At 54.6% G+C, this 22055-nt stretch overlaps 1 long non-coding RNA gene and 1 other non-coding gene across 2 annotated transcripts; both read right to left on the bottom strand.

Annotated features, from left to right (window-relative positions):
* Positions 1 to 1298: 1298 nt before the first annotated feature.
* On the bottom strand, positions 1299 to 18969 carry LOC118728079. Its single transcript, XR_004990781.2, has 3 exons — positions 18953 to 18969; positions 5855 to 5865; positions 1299 to 2656 (listed from the first exon to the last, which is right to left on the bottom strand). It is a non-coding gene; the product is annotated as an uncharacterized LOC118728079 (long non-coding RNA).
* On the bottom strand, positions 18246 to 18317 carry TRNAT-CGU. Its single transcript has one exon. It is a non-coding gene; the product is annotated as a tRNA-Thr (tRNA).
* Positions 18970 to 22055: the final 3086 nt, after the last annotated feature.

Below are 22055 nucleotides of genomic sequence, written 5' to 3' on the forward strand. Positions count from 1 at the left end.
TGGGGGAGCAGGTGGAGCTAAAACAAAAAATCCCTAATTTTCCTCAGAGCCGCCCTGTGGTTTAAGTTTCATTTGGAAATCTAAAATAATTTATCTCATTGCAAATTTCTGACAGCTAATTATAAAAATGTACTAAATGTATAATCTGGTTTCATATGTGGTAATTATACTCTTGAGTAAAATAATATTTTATATATAATAATATTTTATATATACATGTGTATACACACATATGTGTATATATACATATATGTGCACATATATAGTTTAATGTGTATATATAGTTTAATGTATATATATATATATATAGTTTAATAGCACTTCTTCCAAAAAGTGTATATACCCAGGAGGGTAAGGGCCTGTGCTGGGGGGGAGAGGAGACATATGTAATGTAATACTTTCAACAAAAAAGAATTAAAATTTTAAAAAAATAAAGGTTTCATCTGAAACTAATATATCAAATGTCAATTGTAATGGAAATATATAGAATTTTAAAAATTCACCTCAAAGTTTAAGATAGTCATACTGAAAAACCACCTTAATACACACCGTCCAAAAACAGACAAACCACCTGCTACCAAATGCAGCTCTTCTGCATTACAGGATGATCTCTGAAAAGGTATTTCAGTAACCACACCCGTCAGACACCCTGGCGTTAAATGGGTTCCCCCCTTTTCAATGCACCACGCTTTCAGCATTCCGAAACGTCCTACCCTCTCTTTCTTAATGGAGCGCTCCCACAAAGGACTCCCAAAATTTCCTCCGTGCTGCGATTTCTAAACCCCAAAATTGGGAAAGAGGTTCTGGACTCCACTGAGGATCTCCACCGAGCCCCGGAACTGGGAAGACTTTTGAGGAGGGATTGGGAAACCGTTTTTTCACCTGCCTGACCCACCAGTGTCCTCTGGGGGTAAGTTACGAGGGGGTGGCTGTGTGGGGAGGGGACCCGGATGCCTGGGAGGTGTGTCTGTAGTGACCGTGGGCAGGGACTAGTGGACCCTCCAACCCCGGACGCTGCCCGAGGCCTCCAGCGCTCCCTCTGGTCGGGCCGCCCGCAGTCCTGCCATCACGGGGGACGAGGACACATGCGGGCACTCCCAGCTCCTGGCAGAGAGGACACCGGCAATCCGCCTTCCCGCCAGCGCCCTGAGCACGGGTAGCCGGGCAGGGCGGCACGGACCCCGGCCGGGAATCTGTTTCACTTTCTGGTTTGCATCCTGGGTCCCTTCTCACCCTGATGGAAGACCATGTCCTTTAAATGCCGAGAGAGAAAACCCTCCAAAACGTTTCTTGTTGTTTTTTTTTTTCTTTTTCTTTTTTATTTCCCAAGGACACAGTTTTCCTCTGAAGCCGGGGAGCAGGCTTTGGTGAAAACCCGAACTGCGTAACCTCAGTCCCCGGGGCGGCTCCGTCTAATATGATTACACGTCTAAATGCAGCGAACGGGGCAAAGCGGTAATATTTTTCTGGGAAAAATCAACATCATAAAAGGGTCTTTATTGAATCAAGGGCCCGTGAACTCTTCTGTTGCCTAATGATGGCTCCCCAGTGGAGGAGGCTGGGGTTCCAGGCAGGGCTCAGGGCCCCGCTCAGCTCCCAGCCGAGGGGCAACGGGCATTTGTCACGGCTTGTCTGATTACAGCAAAACCCACCGGAAGGACGAGAGGGAGGATGCCGGAGTCTCCCAGGTCGGCAGCAGCCCCCTCCCGCTCTCAGTCTCTGGAAATGGGGGGCTGGGGATGACGGTTTGGGGGCCGACTTCTATTTTAAGGAGCAGGGCCCCAGCTCCGTCCCCACCCCTTACATTCAAAGGCGGGATCCTGGACCCTGCCCCTGTCCACTGTCCAGGCCTAAGAGGCTCTCCAGCACCCAGCACTGCCCCCTTCGCCTCCATCGACAGAGAAAAGGCCCATTGTCAAAACGTGATATTTTGCCAGATGGTTTAACATTCAGCGATCTGGCCAAGGTTAGCGGGCGCCCAGACCTGAGTGACAGTCAGCGCCTGCTATCACCAGACGCAGGAGGAGGGGGCAGAGGGGGAGAGACTTGGGCCAGGGGCGGGGTGAGCCCTTCGCACTCACCAGCTGGGAGCAAGCGGCGGGCTTTTCCCAGGGAGACAGTGGTCAGCCCAGGCGAGTCGGAGACCAGCATTTTGCTTATATACAAAGCCCTGCTTCCAAGTATCTGCTTAATCACCCTCGAAATTCCAAAACCAAAGACACATTTTCTTTAAAAAAAAAAAAAGGTTTTTTTTTTCTCTCTCGTGTGTTCTTAAGCCTAAAGCAGCAAGCTCGAGTAGGAAGACATTCAAGAGAATGTTGCCCTGACTCTCCTACTAACCTCTCCCTCCACTGACGGCATGAACCCACCCCTGGAAAAGGGGGTGATGTCTGCACCAGGCCTGTCTCTGAGGGAGCAGGAACCCCCTCCACACACACACACACACACACACACACACCTCAGCGTACACAGCAAAGACGTGCTTTTCCTCTAAAGTTTTCTCCCCAGATGGGAGGCCCGCAGGCAGGCTTGCCAGGCCCAGGTGGTCCTTCCCTGACCTCGCTGGGGTTGCTTCACTGGCCCCACAGGCCCCGGGATGAACTAGGGTGCCCCCTGAGAACAGCTACCGCGGACTCCCTGCTACCACAGGCCCGGCCTCTCACCCAGGACTCTCACCGCGCCCCACAGCAAGGGCATGCATTAACATACACGGGGAAACCGAGTCTCGGCAAGGCACACCACTGGCCCAAGGGCACCCAGGGAGTCCGCGAGTGCCCAGGTTTCCCAATGCAAAAGCAGCACCCTGTGCCTGCAGCACCCTGTGCCTGCAGCACCCTGTGCCTGCCGCCCGCCTTACGCAGGAAAGCATTTCCTGCCTCCCGCCCAGCTCTCTCTCCCCTAAGGCTAGGTGTCATGAGCCTAGAAGCTTCCCAGAAGGTGGGGGAGGAGGTCTACCTTGCACGAGTCACGCAGCTAGAGGGTTCTTGCTTAAACGTCCGCCTGGGAAGACCAGGATGTATGCCTGTCACCACGAAGGAGAAGCCAGTGTTTCCCCTCGCGCCCCACACATTGACCCAGACTCCACCTTCACGGCCCTCGCCCAGGGCAGAAATCCAGCCGGAGGAAGTGAGTTCCATGAGAATGAACCGCAAAGTCTTCACAGACGGATCCAAATTTCCCAGCTGCACATCTCCGCGTCCTCCCCCTTCCCACTCCTCCCAACCACAGCCCCAGGTCCCAGCCTCCCTCCTGCATGCCCTTCTCTGCACCTCCTGGCTCAGAAGCCCAGCCGATTCTCCCGGGGGTGCACGCTGGATCCAGGCCCACACCCCAGAGAACAGCGGAGGGGGCCCCCAGCCCGCAGTGGCAGAGCTGAGGTTGCAATCAGGCCGTGGATCTTTCCACATCGCACCTCCCTCCCCAGCTCTCCTGGGCAGCGAGCACAAGGGGTCTGGCTACAGGGCGATTTCAAAATTCCCACACTGTGCCAAGGGGAGGAGGGAGGGAGCCGCGCAGTGGGTGAGAAGTCACCTGCTCCGTGTCCGTCTGTGCGCCCTGCCCACTGCCCAGGGCCAGTGGGAAGGACTGGATTAGAGGCTCTAAAGCAGCAAAAAGATGATGATCTAGCTCCACCTTCCATTGGAAATCCACAATGAAAACATCCCTGAGCCATAAAAAGAGTATAAGGAATCCAGGCCGGCTTGGCTCAGTGGTTGAGTGTCGATCTACGAACCAGGAAGTCACGGTTCAATTCCCGGTCGGGGCACAGGCCCGGGTTGCAGGCTGGATCCCCAGTGTGGGGCGTGCAGGAGACAGCCGATCAATGATTCTCATCATTGATGTTTCTATCTCTCCCTCTCCCATCCTCTCTGAAATCAATTAAAAAAAATTAAAGTATAAGGAAGTCCAATGAAATGGATATTTTTTTCCATGATGACCACTCTTCAGTATTTTTTGGAATATCAACTCATTTCCTTTCCCCACCCCTCCATCCCTTCGATTCTGCACCCTGCTTGACTGGTCCCACTGGAGCGTTTAGCTTGTCCACTGGGTCAGTGAGCGAGCAATCCCAGACCAAGCTGAGGCCGTTCACCTTTCTGGAGACCTTTCATGAAATGTGCTCAGTGTCAGAACCGGAACCTGGGGGCCTCAGGCGGCTGCACTGCCGAGCAGATGGGCGAGGTGGCCGCATCTGCACACCCAGGGCTGATCCGGCCCGTTCACCTCCGGTGCCTCCGGCGCCACAGCCCAAGCTCACCGGCGCCCAACCTGGGAGGCCCTGACGCACCTGGAAAGCTGGGGGTTGGGCTCCTGGGGCCCCAAACGTAGCTGCGAGGCCCTGGGAGAGCCTGTCCCCCCTCTGCCTCAGCCTCCACCACCACAGAGGACTCCCACCACTCATCTGCTCTCAGGGCTGAGGTGAGGTGAGGCGTGGGCAGCGAGAGGCCATCCCTCCCATACCCACGGCTGGCACCCCAGCCCAGCCCAGCCCAGTCCCCGGCGTGGTTGGTGGACAGTAAAAGCTAAGAGGCCTGCCGAAACCGGTTTGGCTCAGTGGTAGAGCGTCGGTCTGCGGACTGAAAAGGTCCCAGGTTCGATTCCGGTCAAGGGCATGTACATTGGTTGCGGGCACATTCCCGGTGGGGGGTGTGCAAGAGGCAGCTGGTCGATGTTTCTCTCTCATCGACGGTTCTAGCTCTCTATCTCTCTCCCTTCCTCTCTGTAAAAAATCAATAAAATATATTTTCGGGGGAAGGGGTTCCCAGACATTATCCCGGCCTTATGATTACAAAGCCACGGTGGCCAGTAGGTTGGGTAACTTGCCCGAGGCCACACGCCAGCAGGCAACCGAGACCCACAAGCCCGGAGTCTCACTCACGCTGCATCCTTCTCCACTGGCACGTACGCACAGGCCGATTCTAAAAGAGAGTGGAGGGATGAGGGCTGCCAGTCAAAGGTCTACTGTGGGGTGCCAGGCGCCGTGCCTACATTTTTCATCTAAGCCTCGCCACAGGTCTCCACGGCCGGTATCAGAACCCCCGTTCACCAGGGGAGAAGTGGGCACAGAGGTTACTTGTCAGAGGCCACCCAGCTGGCCAAGAGCAGCTCGGACTCCAATCCCAGCTCATCTGGACCCAGACTCCACCTTCACGGCCCTCGCCCTGGGCTGCTTCGAGAAAAACCCTTCAAGGAGCCCAGACGGACCCCTGGCTTCTGACAACTCTTTCCTAGATGTGTCACCGATTAGGAGCGCTATTCTTTCCTGTAAAAGCCCGGAGACAGGCCACAGATATTGACCGTCCCGTGCAGAGAGGCGCAAACGGGCCTGGCAGCAGAATCCGCTCCGCGCAGGAATGAGGGCCAAGCCGTCACTGTACCAGCTGTGGGACAGAATCAAACCCTGAACACCGAGGGCTCAGACAGCTTGGCTTCGGGCAAAGGGGCATGGAGGGAGATCTGGGGACACAGCTCAGAGCGCCCCCTCTTCTCCATTCCCCACCCCCCTGGTGCCACCAACAGTGGAGGGGTCTTTAAGTCTCTGAATTTCTGGAGTGGCTGAGACAGGGTGGGTGGAGACGAGGGGGTTGGCTTCTCCCAACACACCTCCTAAGTCAAGCCAATCCTCCTGGACAGAAATTGATCTTTAATCTTTCAGAGGTTGGAATCTTTTTCTAAAAAAAAAAAAAAAAAAAAAAAAAAAAAAAAAAAAGCTAAAACAGCTGCAAGGGTTAGGTTAATTATTTACCAGGTTGCAATTTACTCAAGAGCGGAGGGAATGCAGGCAGGCAGGACCTGGCCTCCCGCTGGATTTCGGGAGTCCTCCCCGGGTCTGGTTAAAACCCTGCCCTCCCACCAGCTTTCCACCTTGCATCTCGCTGCTTCCTGGAGCCGGCTCCCTCCCGGGCAAACAAGTCTGACTTCACAGAGCCTAGAGGTGCCCACCTTAGAGGCATGGATGGGGGTGGGGGGAGGTAGGAGGCATCTGCTCCAGGAAAACTACGAGAGAATTCAAAAGGGACAGCAAAACCAAAAAGCTCTCCATGAAAAAGTAAACGCAATTCCTAAATACAATGGCTTAAGTCCACTCGCAAATCTGCTGCAGGAGGGCTGGCCAGCCTGCTGTGTAACTGATTCAGTCCCATTTTGCTAAGGAAAAAAAAAAAAATCCCAAGAAGGAAAAACCTAATTGCTCCCTTCCCCCAAAGAAAGGAAGCACCGAGCCACTTCCTTAAAAAATCCCTAAAAGCGGGTCAGCCGGGAGGAGAGGGCTCGGCCTGAGGGAAAGCTGCCTGTCGCCGGGCCCAGGGCAGGGGCGCTGCCAGGCTCCTCCGCCTTCTTTCCAGAGACGGGGGGTCCCCGGTCTGGGCTCTGCGTGCAGCCACCTCTGCTGGCTTTCCCGTGTCTCCCTGTCTCACTGCCGCAGCCCGGGCCTGCGGGTGTGTTTTTACGACCACGCGTTATTCTGGAGATTTCCACTTCGTTCCCTTTGAGACACTGACTCCCCCGGGCAGGGAGAGGCCCGGGTTCAAAGGGAGAGCATGGTTTTCCCAGCCTGACTCCGTGCTTCTTCGGAGAGAGTGTTTTTTCTTAATGAGGGCGAGGCCTCCGCTTTGAAGCTCCCCCCCCCCCGCCCACCCAGTCCACCCCCCAGTCCACCCATAGACAACTCTGCCCCAACAGCGAGAATTGGTCAAGACGCACGCACCCTGCAGGACGGAGCCAAAGGAATTCTTTTCTCCTGTAATCCTGGCGCCTGCATGGTCCACGGATGGGAGCCTTTAGGACAAACTCGCACGGGGCCAACGGCAGTGAGTGTCCAGGGCCATGGCCGCTCCATTTAGCGACCTCCCAGCCCATGGGGCTCCCCTCCGAACCACTCAGGTCCAGCACCCCACACGGCTACGAACATGGGGATAGAGGTGGGGAGTCTACACTGGCCCACAGGCGTCAGGGAAGATTGTGGGGAAAACCTTCCAGAATGGGTCTCTGCACCATTTCGCTAGAGGTGGGTCAACCTGGCTGAGCTGGTTCCCCCCCCCCCCCCCCCTCTCCTGCCGACAGGTAGAAACCCCTCCTGTTTTCCAAAGCCAGGAAGAAGGGGAAGCAAGGGCCATGCTGTTTGGTCAACGTGCCCTCCTCCTTCAGTTCAGGTCACCTCACTGCACGGCTCCCAGTGTGTTTCCAAGGCCCCCCACTGCCCTGACAGCCAAAACACAATACAAAATAGAAGTCCCACCACCAAGCAGACCCGGGCTCCCAGGGGTGGCCGGGGGGCTTTCTTTGAAGGGGGTAGAGAAGTTCTTGGGTAGAACGGCAGTTGTCAACCTTTTTGTCCTCTCATGGCACACATCACATTATTAACAACACCCTGCAGCACACCGTAAAATATATGTATTTTTTGGCCGATCTGACAAAAAAAAAAAGTATAATTTTGATTCACTCACACTAGGCGGTTGTCATCTTTTTATTTGACAAACCCGAGGGAAAGAGGTCAGTGCCCCTGACTAAACAGTCAGGTATTGCAGGTATCAAAAAGTCTTGAGCCAGCCGGTTGAAAATCGCTGGGCTGGAGGGTTTAAGAGAAGAATCTCAGCATACACCCTCAAGAGAACTCAGGGCGGGCCAGCATTGTGTATGTGGCATATGCCAGGGAACAAAAGGCGAGCCATTAGGAACACACCCACAAAAAAATGTGTCTTTTTTTTAAAAATTATAGTGGGGGACAGGAAGGGACAGGGGTTTCTAGGTCTCCAGGAGCTATATACCTCGGAATCGCGTCCCATCATCTCTCCAGGAGCAACTCCTTATAAGTCAGGAGGTCCTCCTGGCCCCCAAGCTCAAGGTTGCGGCGCCAGAATGCGCAGCGGGGTGGGGTAGGCCCTGGGAGGAGAAGGAGCTCGGCGCGTCGGGGAGAAGGGAGCCACCTCTCCGCCCTTGCGCCCGGTCTGCCCCGCGGGGATCTCCCTCCACCCGGAGGACACGACTCACACACAGAGACCAACTCCAACCCCCCAGCGCATTCCCGTGGCTCCCGGGACGCGCGGGGAGCCCTGGAATCGCCGCCGCACCGCGTCCGAGACCAGCGCGCCCGGCCAGCCCAGCTCCCGCGTGGCCCCGGGAGGCGGCGGCCGCAGGGGCCAGGTCCCCAGCCCGGGCACTGAGCTCCCGGGGAGCCGAGGACTGGGACTTTGTAGGCCAGTTGAACCGACACTCTCATCTCGCCCGCAAAGACCCAGCCCTCAACTCCCGCCCGTCTTGCTGTTCCGAGGAGTTCGGGGTGCGGGCGCGCCCCAGACTGTGTCCCTCGGGTTGGGCCGGCCGGCGGCCCGCGCACGCTATTCAGCACATGGTCTCGGCCGAGGGTCCGAGCGGCGTGAGCAGCGTCCCCCGAAGAAGGCACCCGCCCCGCCCCGCCCCACCTCGGCCGAAACCAGCCCTGGAAGGGTTACCCGGAGAAGCTCCGGCAGCTCCCAGGCCACCCCCGCCCCCATCCCCCCGCACAGGACGGGAGGATCGGGCTTGGGGAGCTGCGGGGACCCAGCCACCCCACGCCCAGCAGCCTGGCGAGCACCAGAGTGACGCCAGGAACTTCGCCAAGACCCCACGCCGCAGCGCGGGGCCCAGCTCTGCGCCGCCTCGTTACCTGCGCTCCGGTCCAAGGGGCGCGGGGCACAGGGCCGAGCGGGGCGCACCGGGGCCGGGAGGAGGGGGTCGAGAAGCCGCTGCGAGCCCGGGCCTGCACCCCGACGTCCCGGGTGCCCTGCGGTGATCTCCCCGTTCCACCTGCCCGGGCCCCGGGGCCGCCGCCCCCGCCCCAGGGCGCACGCACGAGCCCGGCGCATCCATCGGGGAGCGGAGCGAGGCGCGGAGATGTCTCCAAAGTTGGGCGAGTGGTGCCCGCTCGCCGGAGCGGCGGCGCTGGCTCCACGTGCTGGTGACACATCAGGAAGGCTCCGCGCCCCGCGGCTCCCTCCCGGAGGACAGACGCGGCCAGCGCCCGCCTGCACCACCTCCGGAGCCCAGCGGCCAGCGCCCCGCCCCGGCCCGCCCTGCGCCCGCCCCTCGGTGGCGCCACCCGCTCCAGCTCCAGCCTGCGGCGCCCGCACCGGCCTGCGGCACCGACGGGAGGAGGGCACCCGTGCGGGTGGCGGGGTACAGGGGGTGGCCTGGGCGCCTTCTCCCCGGGATCGAGTCGGACTGCCTGCCTCAACTCCATTGCCTTCTTCCCGGCCACGCAGCCCTTCCCGCCTCTGAGCTCCAGTAATTTTCCCCTTTCCTCTCGGGCTGGTCCCAGCCCAGCCGCTGCTGTGGGCGCTTCTGCCCGGGAAGGCCAGAGCCGAGAGCCCCCTGCTGGCAGCTCGGCTCTGCTCCTGGGCCTGGTCCCGCCCCAGGAGCCGGCCTCAACCTCCCCATGGGAACCGGAGCTGGCCAGGCGGTTCAGCGGGGCTTTGGTGTCAAAACCAGGAGATAACAAGTAAAAGGTCAAGCCTAGTACCCAATAGCATAGCTTCTCCGATGTCCATTTTGTGTTTTCCATTCCCGTTCCAGGGGACCACAGATAACCCCTCTTCCTGGCTGTGCTTTCTGAAAACCTGGGCTCTGCAGGGGTGGGGAGCCCTTTTCCTGCCCAGGAGCCATTTGGGTATCTGTAATATAATTTGTGGGCTATCTAAAATTATCAACTTAGCCAAAACCGGTTTGGCTCAGTGGATAGACAGAGCATCAGCCTGCGGACTGAAAGGTCCCAGGTTCGATTCCGGTCAAGGGCATGTACCTTGGTTGCATGTACCAGTGGGGGGCGTGCAGGAGGCAGCTGATGGATGTTTCTCTCTCATCGATGTTTCTAACTATCCCTCTCCCTTCCTCTTTGTAAAAAATCAATAAAATATATTTTAAAAATTATCAACTTAAAAATCAGCTTGCTGTCCCCAGCAAGCCGCTGTCCCCTAGCCCCGTGGTTGAGCATCGACTAATGAACCAGGAGGTCACGGTTCCATTCTGGTCGGGGCACGTGCCCACCAGGTTGCTGGCTGGATTGGGGTGAGGGTGGTGTGGGTGTGCAGGAGGCGGCCAATGGATGATTCTCATCATGGTTGTTTCTAACTCTCTTCTCCTCTCCCTTCCTATCTGAAATCAATAAAAATACATTTTTAAAAATTCGCTTGCTATATTTGTTCAGACATGTAATGAGCTCACCCCTGATTTCAGACCAAATGATTTCAAGGGCCTAAGCAGCCCGCCGGCCAGATGTTCCCCTGCTGGGGCTCTGGGGAGGTGGAGGGGACCGTCCCAAGATTAGAGGGGGGGTCTGAGCTGCGTGGAACCCCCTCTCAACCTGCTGCCCCACCCTCTCATCTGAGACCAGTCTGGAGCACCCACAGGCCTCTGCCAACATCCCCATCCTCAAGACGGCCAGGACTCTGAGGACCATGGGAGAGGAAGTGAGTAGCACTAAATAGCACTGAATTACAGCTTCCCCACCCCACACCTCTCTTCAGATAGAGCCCTTGAGTTGGACTTAAAGAAAATAATGAGACATCCCTGTTTGTTGCCTGACAGGTATTGGCTGTGAGCCTCACCGATCCAAATCATGCCTTAAACCCTCATGCTATGGGGGCTGAGTGGTTTCTCTGCTTAATTTTCCAGCTCCTTCCCCTTCCTCTCTCCCCCGCCCCCCAACATGGAGATCTCAGGGCAGGAGACAGACAGATGTGCAGGATCAGGTGCTCCCATGACAGAGAGGCTCCAGGAGGGATGGGGGCAGGGCAGGCCGCTGGCCCCAGGCCTCTGTAATCCCCATTTTGTAGGAGCCCAGGATTAAAAGAGAGAGAAAAAAAAGATGGCCTGACATTGCTGGTGATGCTGCGGGTGCCGGAGGGGGTCTGGGGATTGAGCTCTGCTTTCTCTTCCCCTTTTATTGCTCTCTCTAAATCTGACAAACCCTTGGATCTTCGAGACTGGAGGAGCCAGGAGGAGCCGGAGGAGCTGGTGTCCTGGGGGATGAAAGGGCAGGGATGTAATGGGTTTACCCGGTGCTGGTCCCAGAGGAGCCTGTGGAAGATTACCATTTGCTTCCTGAGTTTGAAATCTCCTGAGGACATCAAAGGCGATGGCCCTGGGGGAGCACCTAATCCCATCAATGGCATCAAAACTGGACGAGAAAGGACATTCTGCCAATGTGGTATGGGGGCCGGCACACGGTTCACAAGAGAAAGATACATCCCAGGGCCCTGGCCTCCACACTGGATCCTGAGCCAGTCCCGAAGCACAAGGCCTGTCACTCACAACTCAGCTGGGCAGGGGGGCGGGCCTAGCTCCAGGGGCAAGAAGGGTCTTTGAGGGCTTGGATGCTGCTGGGCCTCAGCCTGACTTTGAGCAAGTGTGTCACAGTCACGCTTCTTACCACCAACGTTTCCCAAAGATGCAAGATGGTTTTGAGTTTAAAAAAAAGAAAAGAAAAAAAGTATTCTCCAGCATATAAGACAACTTTTGAAACTAGTAAAAAGCCTGCTCAGATTGGCCAGAGTCAGAGAGGCGGTCTATTAAAAAAAGAACTGGTGTTGCCTCAGAAGTGGGGGGTAGTCTTATACAGCGTATATAGGCCTAAACCTATGTTAACTGTAAAATTAGGGGGTCGTCTTATATGCCAGAAAATACGGTGTGTGTGTGTGTGTGTGTGTGTGTGTGTGTGTATAATTGATTTTTTTACAGAGAGGAAGGGAGAGGGATAGAGAGCTAGAAACATCTAGGAGAGAGAAACACCGATCAGCTGCCTCCAGCACACTCCCCACTGGGGATGTGCCCACAACCAAGGTACATGCCCTTGACCGGAACTAAACCCGGGACCCTTGAGTCCATAGGCCAACGCTGTATCCACTGAGCCAAACCAGTCAGGGCACAAATATATTTTTTAAATGTAAACTTCATGAATATTAATGTTACAAGGGGGCTAAAGCGGTTAAAGTGAGCCCACTCAAAGGCAAGTGTTTAGTAAGTAACACAACTAGTATTCTGATATGGCAACAACGGTGACCGTCTCATGCAAATGATGAAGGTTACAAAAACCTTACAGCCATCTAAACCTTACGGCCTTAGAACAATGGCTTTCACGCGGGCAGGGATGCCCCATGGTAGGAAATGTCTGTATATGGATATAAGTGTTTTATGAGAAATGCTTATGTACATGAATATGTTTATGTTATCCTCTTCTGATCTATTAAAAAAAAAAAAAAGCTGCTTGCAAACTGTCACATTTATTGCATGACCTACCAATGGGTTACCTCTGGAATTTGATAAATCCTGCCGTAGCGATCATACTATGACACTGATGGCTCTCGGGGGGAAAATTCCTAGGTGCCAAGCCTGTGTGCTAAGAGCTTCTTACACTCCCACAGTGACCTGGGAGGGAGGTATTATAATCCACATTCACAGGTGAAATCACTGGCCAGGATCCTGTAGGAAGTGCAGGCCTGAGACCAGCCCCTTCCACCCAACTCCTCCCTGGTCTAGTGCACTTTCCACCAGCCCCCCACCCTTCCTACCCCCCCCCCCCCGCTACCCTCACCCCCACCCCCACCCCCACCCTCCCACCCCCCCCCCCCGCCCCGCTACCCTCACCCCCACCCCCACCCCCTCTATCCCATCCCAAGTGAATATCTCAGGGAGGCCCAGTCTCCAGGGCATTCATGCTCCTTTGCCCTTTCTACCTTGTAGTACTTCGGTCCTTTTTGCCCCCCTAAAAAATCATCTCCCAGGAGTCAGGTTCCTTAGCAAGCTGGCTTCAGAGCCCCTGAGGTGCAGGTGTGGTGTGAGGAGGACAATCTTAATGTCCCAGCTATCCTCCCAGAGTCCTGCACACACTCATCTCTGGAAGGAGGACGGGGAGGGACCAAAACCCCTAAAGCCCTAAAGCTGGAGACACTGGCCTTGCTCCCTAGCTTGCCTTATTCTAGGCTGGCCTGTTTTAAATTGCAGCCCCTTCCCCACCCTGTCTTTTTTTTTTTTTTTTTTTTAATATATTTTATTGATTTTTTATTTTATTTAATTTTATTTTATTTTATTTTATTTTATTTTATTTTAACGAGAGGAAGGGAGAGGGATAGAGAGTTAGAAACATCGATGAGAGAGAAACATCAATCAACTGCCTCCTGCACACCCCCTACTGGGGATGTGCCCGCCACCAAGGTACATGCCCCAGACCAGAATCAAACCTGGGACCCTTGAGTCCGCAGGCCGATGCTCTATCCACTGAGCCAAACCAGTTAGGGCTCCCCACCCTGTCTTATCCCCCAATTTAGATATGTTTCCCTTTCCATAACCCTTGTTCCCTCTACAATGCCACACATTTCACTCGAATATATTCTGTCTCCTGCTGCTGATCTCTGCTTCCCACTCCCACGATGTGAGCGCCACAGGGCGGGAAGTTTTGTCTCTAAAGGCTCCTGCATCCCGGCGCCTGGCACAAAACACATCCTCACTCGGTATTTGCTGAGAACCCAGCTTTGCCACAACTGGATGGGATTGGCTGCCCCAAACCCGCCCCACAGACCCCCCAGGCACGAGCTCCACTGACCCCCCCCCCTGCACTCCCTCCATCACCTTTTGCTTTCACCAGCTTCCTCTCAGAGGGTGACCCCGCCCTCCAAGGGCAGGACAGCCAACCTGCACAGTGGCCTCCAGTCCCCGTTAACTGTTCACGGTGTGAAACTCAACACCACGGTCCAGTATTGTCCCCTGCTCACGCTGAACCCCTGCCCCATCTCTAGCAACACAGCAAGGTGCTGTGAAGTGGAGGGAGGAGAACCCCGCTTTCCTGATCCGGAAGCCGAGCATGGGGAGCTGAACTGCTCTACCCACGGCCCCTGGCACTGAGCCCTTTCCAGAGGTCCGGGGAAAGGCCGGCTGGCCACGAGACCGTCACTGCAGGAGCCGCACTGGTAGCGCTGGTCTGTGTCAGTTCCTGACTTCGGGGCAACCTCTGATAAGGTATCTCTGAACCTGGGCCCCCGTGTCATCACTGCCAAGCCTGGCGTGTGGCGTTTCCCTGGGATTTCTCCCAGCGTGACCGTAGGAAGAAAAGTTTGTGAAGTTTCTGACTTTGTTGTTGACGACAAATTCTGCATTCGGCCAAGACACACAGAGCCCTCTACCCCGTCACTGGGTAGGACACGCCCCCCCGGCCCACAAGCAGCAGCCAAGGGGTAGCTTCCCCAGAAGGCAGTCTGTTCTCTCCAGGTGTGGCAACATGTTAGCGAGGCTGAGGCAGCATTCGACTCGGGTTTCCCAACACCCAATGCTTGGGTTCCGCCCTCCAGACATGACCTAAGGAGTGAGGCTGAGCTGCAAGGTCACACAAGGAGCCCCAGTGGCCCAGCGGCCCCGCCATCTCCCGCGGGATTCTCTGCGAGGCTCCCACGGCGGGGTGAGTGCCTGGAAAATGTCAGTCCCGTGCTCCGGAGGAACTAGGGGTCCATCTCCTGGGGACCCAACCTGTGTACCGAGTACTGCGGTCAGGCCTGGTGCTTCGGTCACTCGGTGCTCCTCCCGTTGACCAGGGTGAACATGAGACAAGTGAGGGGCGGCTTGGCTCCCAGGTTGGCAAAGAGATGGGCCCTCCCCTGGGTCCGTGCCACGTCATAACGAAGCAGACTTTCCCAAACAGATGTGCCGTCCTGCAGGAGAGCACCATCTCTGCGATACATGGAGAGCTTCCTGGGTGGCCTGAACGAATCCCTTCCTTTCTCTTGGCCTGTCACTTCCTTTCTCTTTGCCCCACTCCACTAAAAGGAGAGGGCTGGAGGGTTGCTGCCATTCCTAATTGGTGACTTTTGTCCAGAAGGATGGGTTTGGACCTTTTGCACTTACTAGTAAAAACTATTTACAGAGAATGTTTGTTTCTTTTTAAAAATATACACTGAGTGGCTAGATTATTATGATCTTTGAATGCATAATAATCTGGCCACTCAGTGTATATCCTGTATAATCAAAGTCTAATATGCAAATTGTCTCCTCGACCAGGAGTTCGACCAGCTGGCAGGCTGGCCAGCAGCCCATATCCCCTCCCCCTGGCCAGGCTGGCCAGACCCCACCCATGCATAAATGCATGCACTGGGCCTCCTATACACACACACACACACACACACACACTGGGTGGCCAGATTATTATGTGTCCAGAGATCATAATAATCTGGCCACTCAGTGTGTGTGTGTGTGTGTGTGTGTGTGTGTGTGTGTATATTTTTTTTTAATCAATTTCAGAGGTAAAGGAAGAGGGAGGGAGAGAAACATCAATGATGAGAGAGAATCATTGATCAGCTGTCTCCTGCAAGCCTCCCACTAGGGATGGAGCCCACAACCCGGGCATGTACCCTGACCAGGAATTGAACCATAACCTCATGGTTCATAGGTCGACCCTCGACCCTTGAGCCCCGCCAGCTGGGCAGTATTTGTTTCTCAATTTGAAATTCCATTTTACGTGCAAGGTCAGAAAGTCCACGGGAGAAAGAGGAGTGCCCCTGTTTGCTCAGCTGCAATCTAGTCATCATATTTGAGCTTGTGCTGCTCGGACAATTCCTGGGCCTCCTGGAGCCCGGCCACCATGTCAGTCGTCAGGGAGGACTTCCTCAGTCCCTCAGGTGGGGCCTCTCTGGTCCAGGTCTCTGTTTCTGTACCAGGTGCTGGAAACAGGCCTGAGTGAGACACTGTCCCAGCCCTCAAGGCGCCCCGCCAGGAGGTGAGACGCACAGAGGGGTCCCAGACAAGAAGCTGACTCATCAGGTGGGGGAATCAGAGGAGAGGACACCCGAGTCTTGTCTAAGGGATTGAGCCGACTCTGATCCAGTGTCTGATCTCGCTGGTTTGCAGCCAGATTTGAGGAGGACAGAGGAACTTGTGGAACTGCATCAAGAGCTTGCAGGCAGGAAGAGTCTAGAGTAGGGGTGTCGAACTCAATCAGAGAAGGATCCAAAATCTAAAATCCAGCCTAAATCGCGGGCCGAATGGTTTACTGAACAGTCATAAACTGTCATTGTGATGGAAACGCAGCGGAGTGCAGTGATGACAGCGCGGTGCGGGCCACATTGCAAGGCCTGGCGGGACGGATTTGGCCCGTGGGCCTTGTGTTTGACACATGTGGGTTAGAGAGTCGGCCCCCCACACAGAACGGTCTTGGGTTCAATTCCTGGTCAAGGACACATACCTAGGTTGCATGCTCAATCCCTGGCCCTGGTGAATGTATCTATCTATCTATCTATCTATCATCTGTCAAATTCTGCTTTTAAGTTAAATAATATTCACTCACAGGAAGAAAGAAGCCTGACCTAAAGTAGTTTATATTTTTAAAATATCCTAGACCAGTGGTCTGCAAACTCATTAGTCCACAGAGCAGCAAACCGCAGCTTGAGAGCCGACCACTGTCCTAGAGGTTTTAGCTGCCTGCAGTGTCTGTGTCTGACTACTTGGCTCTCTAACTGCAGTGCTACAGAGGCGCTGAGCCCATCGTAGACCTGGGAGCCAATGGCGGGAGGCCTGCGCAAGAGGAAACTGGCCGGGGACGGGCCTCTGCAGCTCTAGGCCTGCCCATCAGGGAGCACTGATTGTGACCCTCTGGATGGGAGAACCAGGGTCACGTAGACCCCATCCTGAAGTCAAAATGACCAAGCCCCAGGGTGAAAGGGCTTCCATGATCCACCTTTGGCAGCCACGAGCGAGACGATGAGGCAGCTTGGGGTCCCATTCCTCGTCCAAGGCCCAGGCTCTGAGATAGAAGGTAAAGTATGAGGCCACACGGCACATAGGAAATACCTTTTTCAACTTTCAAATTTTGCAACTAAGGAAGCTGAAGTCCAAGGTATATGAGTGGCTGAATAGAGGCCGTGCAGGGAACTCAGGGTAGGTGTCTCCTGCCTCTCCCCTCACCCTTTAAGCCAATAATTACCTCCAGCCCCACAGAAGTGAGTGTAGATACCCGAAGGCCTTCACGGTAATTATAAGACCTCTCTGCTCCCATGTCCACCCCGTGCTTATATCTGACCCACCTTGACCTGGGGCTCATAGTTGATCCCTGTATCTGGCTCTTCACTTTTGGGGGCCCACGTTTCCCCCAAAATTTGTATGTTGACTTCTTCTGTACCTTGATTCTGTTTTATTGACTTTGGCTGGCTTATCCACCCCCCCCCCCCCCCCATTGGGATGGAATTCTCACCTCCAGCTACAGCAGGAAACCCAATGCCCAGCCTCAGAGTTCCAAGGATCGGTAAATCCAAATTCAGAGACAGGATCTAAGGCAATACCCAATAGTTTAGGAAATTCCCCCTTCCTATCCTCTCTGCTCCCATGTCCACCCCGTGCTTATATCTGACCCACCTTGATCTGCCTTTATTTGCATTCAGTAACAAGTAAGTCCACGTTGACACTGACACCTAGCTCAGCGTTCCCTTGAAAAGCCAAGCATCTCTTTCATCATTGGAATATTAGGGAAATGATAAATATATTTCCTGCTGCCTGAGCCCACATCCTATCTTTTGATAACCTTAGACACTATTCCAAAGAGACTCTGCTGACTTTCAATCCACCTTTTGTGAAGTGCATTGAAAGGTAATGTGACTTCTGGTCATATTAACAGAAATATGGAATGCAGAATGAGGGAGGTTAAGTTCCATTCATTAGTGAGACTATATCTGGAGGAGTGTTTTCAGTGCTGAGTGACACAACCAAAGAAAGGAACAGACAGGCTGGAGTGTATTGAATGGGAAGCACTCACAACATAATATTCTATTAAATCGGGTGGTCTACCCTAGAGATGACTTGGGGGGTGTCATAGCTGGCTACAGCCAGACTCAAAGGCTCAGTTCACAAGTGCTGGGAAAGGAATAAGCACCCACCAACTGAACAATATGGTTGGCTTCCTGACTCAGACAGAAAAAAACCAAGGGACAAGCACAGTGCAGTTCACTCACCTTTCAAGGAACAAACAGAAACCATAAAACCCATTCCCAGAGACCCAAAATGCCCTTTCTGGGAAGTCCTCCCACCATCAGGACATACAAAACCAGCATGCCAGGACCAAACCTGGTTGTGTAGGTGCCCCATCAGCAACACAGCAATCCCAGACATGCCTGCACTCTGCAAGGCTTAAGAACAAAATCTGAAGTTAAAAAGCCAAGCAACAGAAGGTGGGGACAGCATATAAGAGGCCATCAGAGCCCCACTGCCTAACCCCAACCTCAACCTCAATTTAAATACCCAGGCACGGACGGGGTTCGAACCCGCGATCTTCGGTTTACGAGACCGACGCCTTACCACTTGGCCACCGCGCCCGACAGCCAAGCGGGTGCTAGAAGCTCTCAGTGGAGGGGAAGTGGCGCAGGCGCGGAGGGGCGACGCCCCGCCCCTGGCTCCGCCCGCCAGCCCGCCCCGCTCCCCGCCCCCTGGGACCACAGCCAGGCGTCCGCATGGGGTTCCACCGGGAGAGCGTGAGAGCCCGCCCGTCCCCTCCCTGCCGCCGCCAGCGCCCCCAGGAGCACGGCACCCGCAGAGCCCGGGATGGGGTCCAGAGCCCTGGTGCAGAAAAGCCACCAGCAATGCGTTACCACGGGAGCAGAAGCGGAGACCGCGGCCCCCAGCGAGCCAGGGCCAAGCATCTGCACTAGCTTCTCTGCCCGATCTGTGAGCTCCCATGTGACCTTGGCTGGGTCGTTTCTGTCCAGATGGTGCAAGCACAAACGACCCTGGAGAAGGATGGAGGAAGCCAGGAGGGATGGGGTCAGGCTGCAGGGCTCAGGGGAAGGGACCGGTTCTCACTGGTCCCGCAGGAATCATCTTCTGAGTAAATAAAACCTTCCCGGGTTGCTTTTGCTCCCGCCTGCCTTGCCCTTTAACCCCTGGCACTAGATTCCGAATAAACATCATTTTACACAAGGTGGCCTTGCCCAGGAGGAACCCATGTGGACACACAGAGATCCTCACAGATGTTCCTGGTGAACAACCGGAGGCGACCTGGATGGACCAGTCTGAGTGTGTCCATACCATGGGTCAGGTCACTATGAAAAGGAATGAGCCAGATTCAAAGGGATGATTATCAGCATAGAGTGAGCAAGCCTGGTGTCGGACTATACACAGCATTTGTTAAAGTAAAAGGAAAGGCAAAGCAGGGATAGGAGACTTTATTTGTAACATTTTTTATTCTGTAAAAGGCAAAAAGCTGAAACAATGGAAATATGAGTACTTATACTATATATTTTTGTGGATTTTGTATTTTTGTTAAAATAAAAGAAGAAATTAAATCCTTCTGTGCTTGCTTGGCCTCTGGCCACAGCATCTGTTCTAAGAAAGGTGACTGAGGAGGAGAAGGGGAGGTGATGGGGGGAAGAAGAGCCCTCCTCTCAGGGTGGATGGGGCACCCGCCAGCCTCCTGTACACACCGCTAACGGAGGTGCACAAACAACCAGCCCAGCACTGCCCCCCTGCCACTGCCACTGCCACAGCCATTCTTGCTTGCTTACTTACTTGCAGAACTTTTTAAAAGTATAGATTGTGGTGATTGGGGAAAACCCAGAAGAGCTATTCCGTGTGGTAAAGAACATAAAATGTATCACCTTAACCATTTTAAAACGGACACTATATGCACAGTGCTGTGCACCAGATCTCTGGAACTTTTCATCTTGCAAAACCGAATCTCTATTTCTCCTCTTATCCCTCTCTCTCCAGCCCCGGGCAACCCCCAATCTACTGTCTGTTTTCAGGAGTTTGACTACTCAGGGTACCTCCATGAGTGGAATCACACAGTTTTGTCTTTTTGTGACTGGCACAACGTCATTTAGCACAACGTCCTCAAGGTTTATACTTATTGTCACATAACATGACTTCCCTTCGTAAGGCCCAATGACATGCCTTCCAGTGTTTCTTTACCCACACACCCCACCACGGACGTTTCGCTCACTTGCACCTCTTGGCTACCATGAATAATGCTGCAATGGACATGAGTGTGCAAATATACTGAGATCCTGTCTTCGGTTCTTCTGGATATTATACCCAGAAGTGGGACAGCTGGATCATATGGGAGTTCTATTTTTAATTTTTTGAGGAACCTACATAACTGTTTTCCACAGTGGCTGTCCTAATATACATTCCCACCAACAGTGCACATGGGTCCCCCTTTCTCCACATTCATGTCAGCACTTGTGCTGTTGTTTTTTATGGCCATTCTAATGGGTGTGAGAGAGTATCACATTGTAGATGGACGTGCACTTCCCTAATTAGTGATGTAACGCAGCATTTCATGTGCTTATTGGCCATCTGGGAAAACGTCTATTCAAGTCCTTGGCCGATGTTCTTATCCAGGATTTTTTTTCATTGTTGAGTTGTAGTTCTTTATATATCCTGGATATTAGCCTCTTACAAGATATACTAGAGGCCTGGTGCACAAAATTCGTGCACTCGGAGTGGGGGGGGGGGGTTCCGTCAGCCTGGCCTGCGCCCTCTTGCAGTCCAGGAGCCCTCAGGGCAGGAGAGGCTCCTGCCACCACTGCTGCATTTGCCAGCTGTGAGCTGTGGCTATCTTTCTTTGAAAAATTTTTAAAATATGTTTTTATTGATTTCAGAGAGGGGGGGGTGGTGGGAGAGAAGGGCAGAAACATCAATTATGAGGATCATCGATTGGCTGGCTCCTGCATGCCCACCTCTTGGGGATCGAGCCTGTCCCCCCGGGCATGTGCCCTGACCGGGGATCGAACCTGACCTCCTGGTTCATAGGTCAATGCTTAACCACTGAGCCATACCAGCTGGGCACAGCACTTTTTTTTTTTTTTTTTTTTTTTTTTAAACCTAGAGGCCATACCAATGTCTTGGAGCCCCAATCAGAACCCAATAATAAAGCCAGGGCTTGGAGTGAACGCAGGGCCAAACCAGGGATGGCAGGAGCCAGAGGGGAACTCCCTGCAGCCCCAACCCAGGGCCACACACACACACACACACACACACACCCCCCCCCTCCAATTAGTTCCAGGCAGGACTGGCTTGAAGCTGGCTCTGGACGCCCCGGGCCCTAAAGTCCACAGCCTCGCCCCAGGGCCCTGGAGCACAATTGACCCCTTAGCCCCGTGGTCGGCGAACTCAGAGCCAAATATCAACAGTATGACGATTGAAATTTCTTTTGAGAGCCACATTTTTTAAACTTAAACTTCTTCGAACGCCACTTCTTCAAAATAGACTCGCCCAGGCCGTGGTATTTTGTGGAAGAGCCACACTCAAGGGGCCAAAGAGCAGCATGTGGCTAGTGAGCCGCAGTTTGCCAACCACGGCCTTAGCCCAGCCCACGAGGCTGACGTCCTCCCTGGGCTTCTGCTCCTGCTCCTGAGAGCAAACAGGGCACACGAGGTCCCACTTCCAGGCTGCTGCCCCACTGTGCCCGCCAGGCCCTCTGCACGGCCCCACTGTGCCCGCCAGGCCCTCTGCATGGTCCTCGGCCCCCGGAGAGCCCCCCAGGCTCCAGGCTCAGCACTGCCTTCTCCCTACAGTGCCTCCCCCTCCCCCTGAGCAGTCACTCCTGGGGGAGCCGGCTGAGGCTCTGGGATGATGCTTCCCCACCCCGGCACCTGAGTGTGGATCCTGGGTGACCTGCGGCTGGTTAGGCCACCTGTGCTGGCAAGTTTCCTCGTCGGGAAAAGGGGGAAACTCCGACCACCCTCCTCATGGCTGTCTGAGGATTAAATGACGCAAACACGGCAAGCACTCAGAACACTGCCCGGCACATGGCGAGCCCTAAACAGGTAAAAAGTAACATGCACCACCGCCTCGCAGACCCTGCGGGCCAAACAGCGGGGAGGGCAAAGAGGGGGCGGCATCATGCCAATGTCCCGGGCTCCAAAATCAGCACAGACATCCAGATGGACTGACTGGAGGGGAACCTGCCTTGGCCCTCACTGAGCAACCCCTGCTGGTCACCAAGCACCTCTGCTGACCACGGACCATCCTCCTGCTGGCCACCGAACACCCCTCTGCTGGCCACCGAACACCCCTCTGCTGGCCACCGACTGTCCTGCCGACCACGGGTCTCT

Source organism: Pipistrellus kuhlii, unplaced genomic scaffold (assembly GCF_014108245.1).
Source record: "Pipistrellus kuhlii isolate mPipKuh1 unplaced genomic scaffold, mPipKuh1.p scaffold_m20_p_28, whole genome shotgun sequence".
Taxonomy (NCBI): Eukaryota; Metazoa; Chordata; class Mammalia; order Chiroptera; family Vespertilionidae; genus Pipistrellus; species Pipistrellus kuhlii.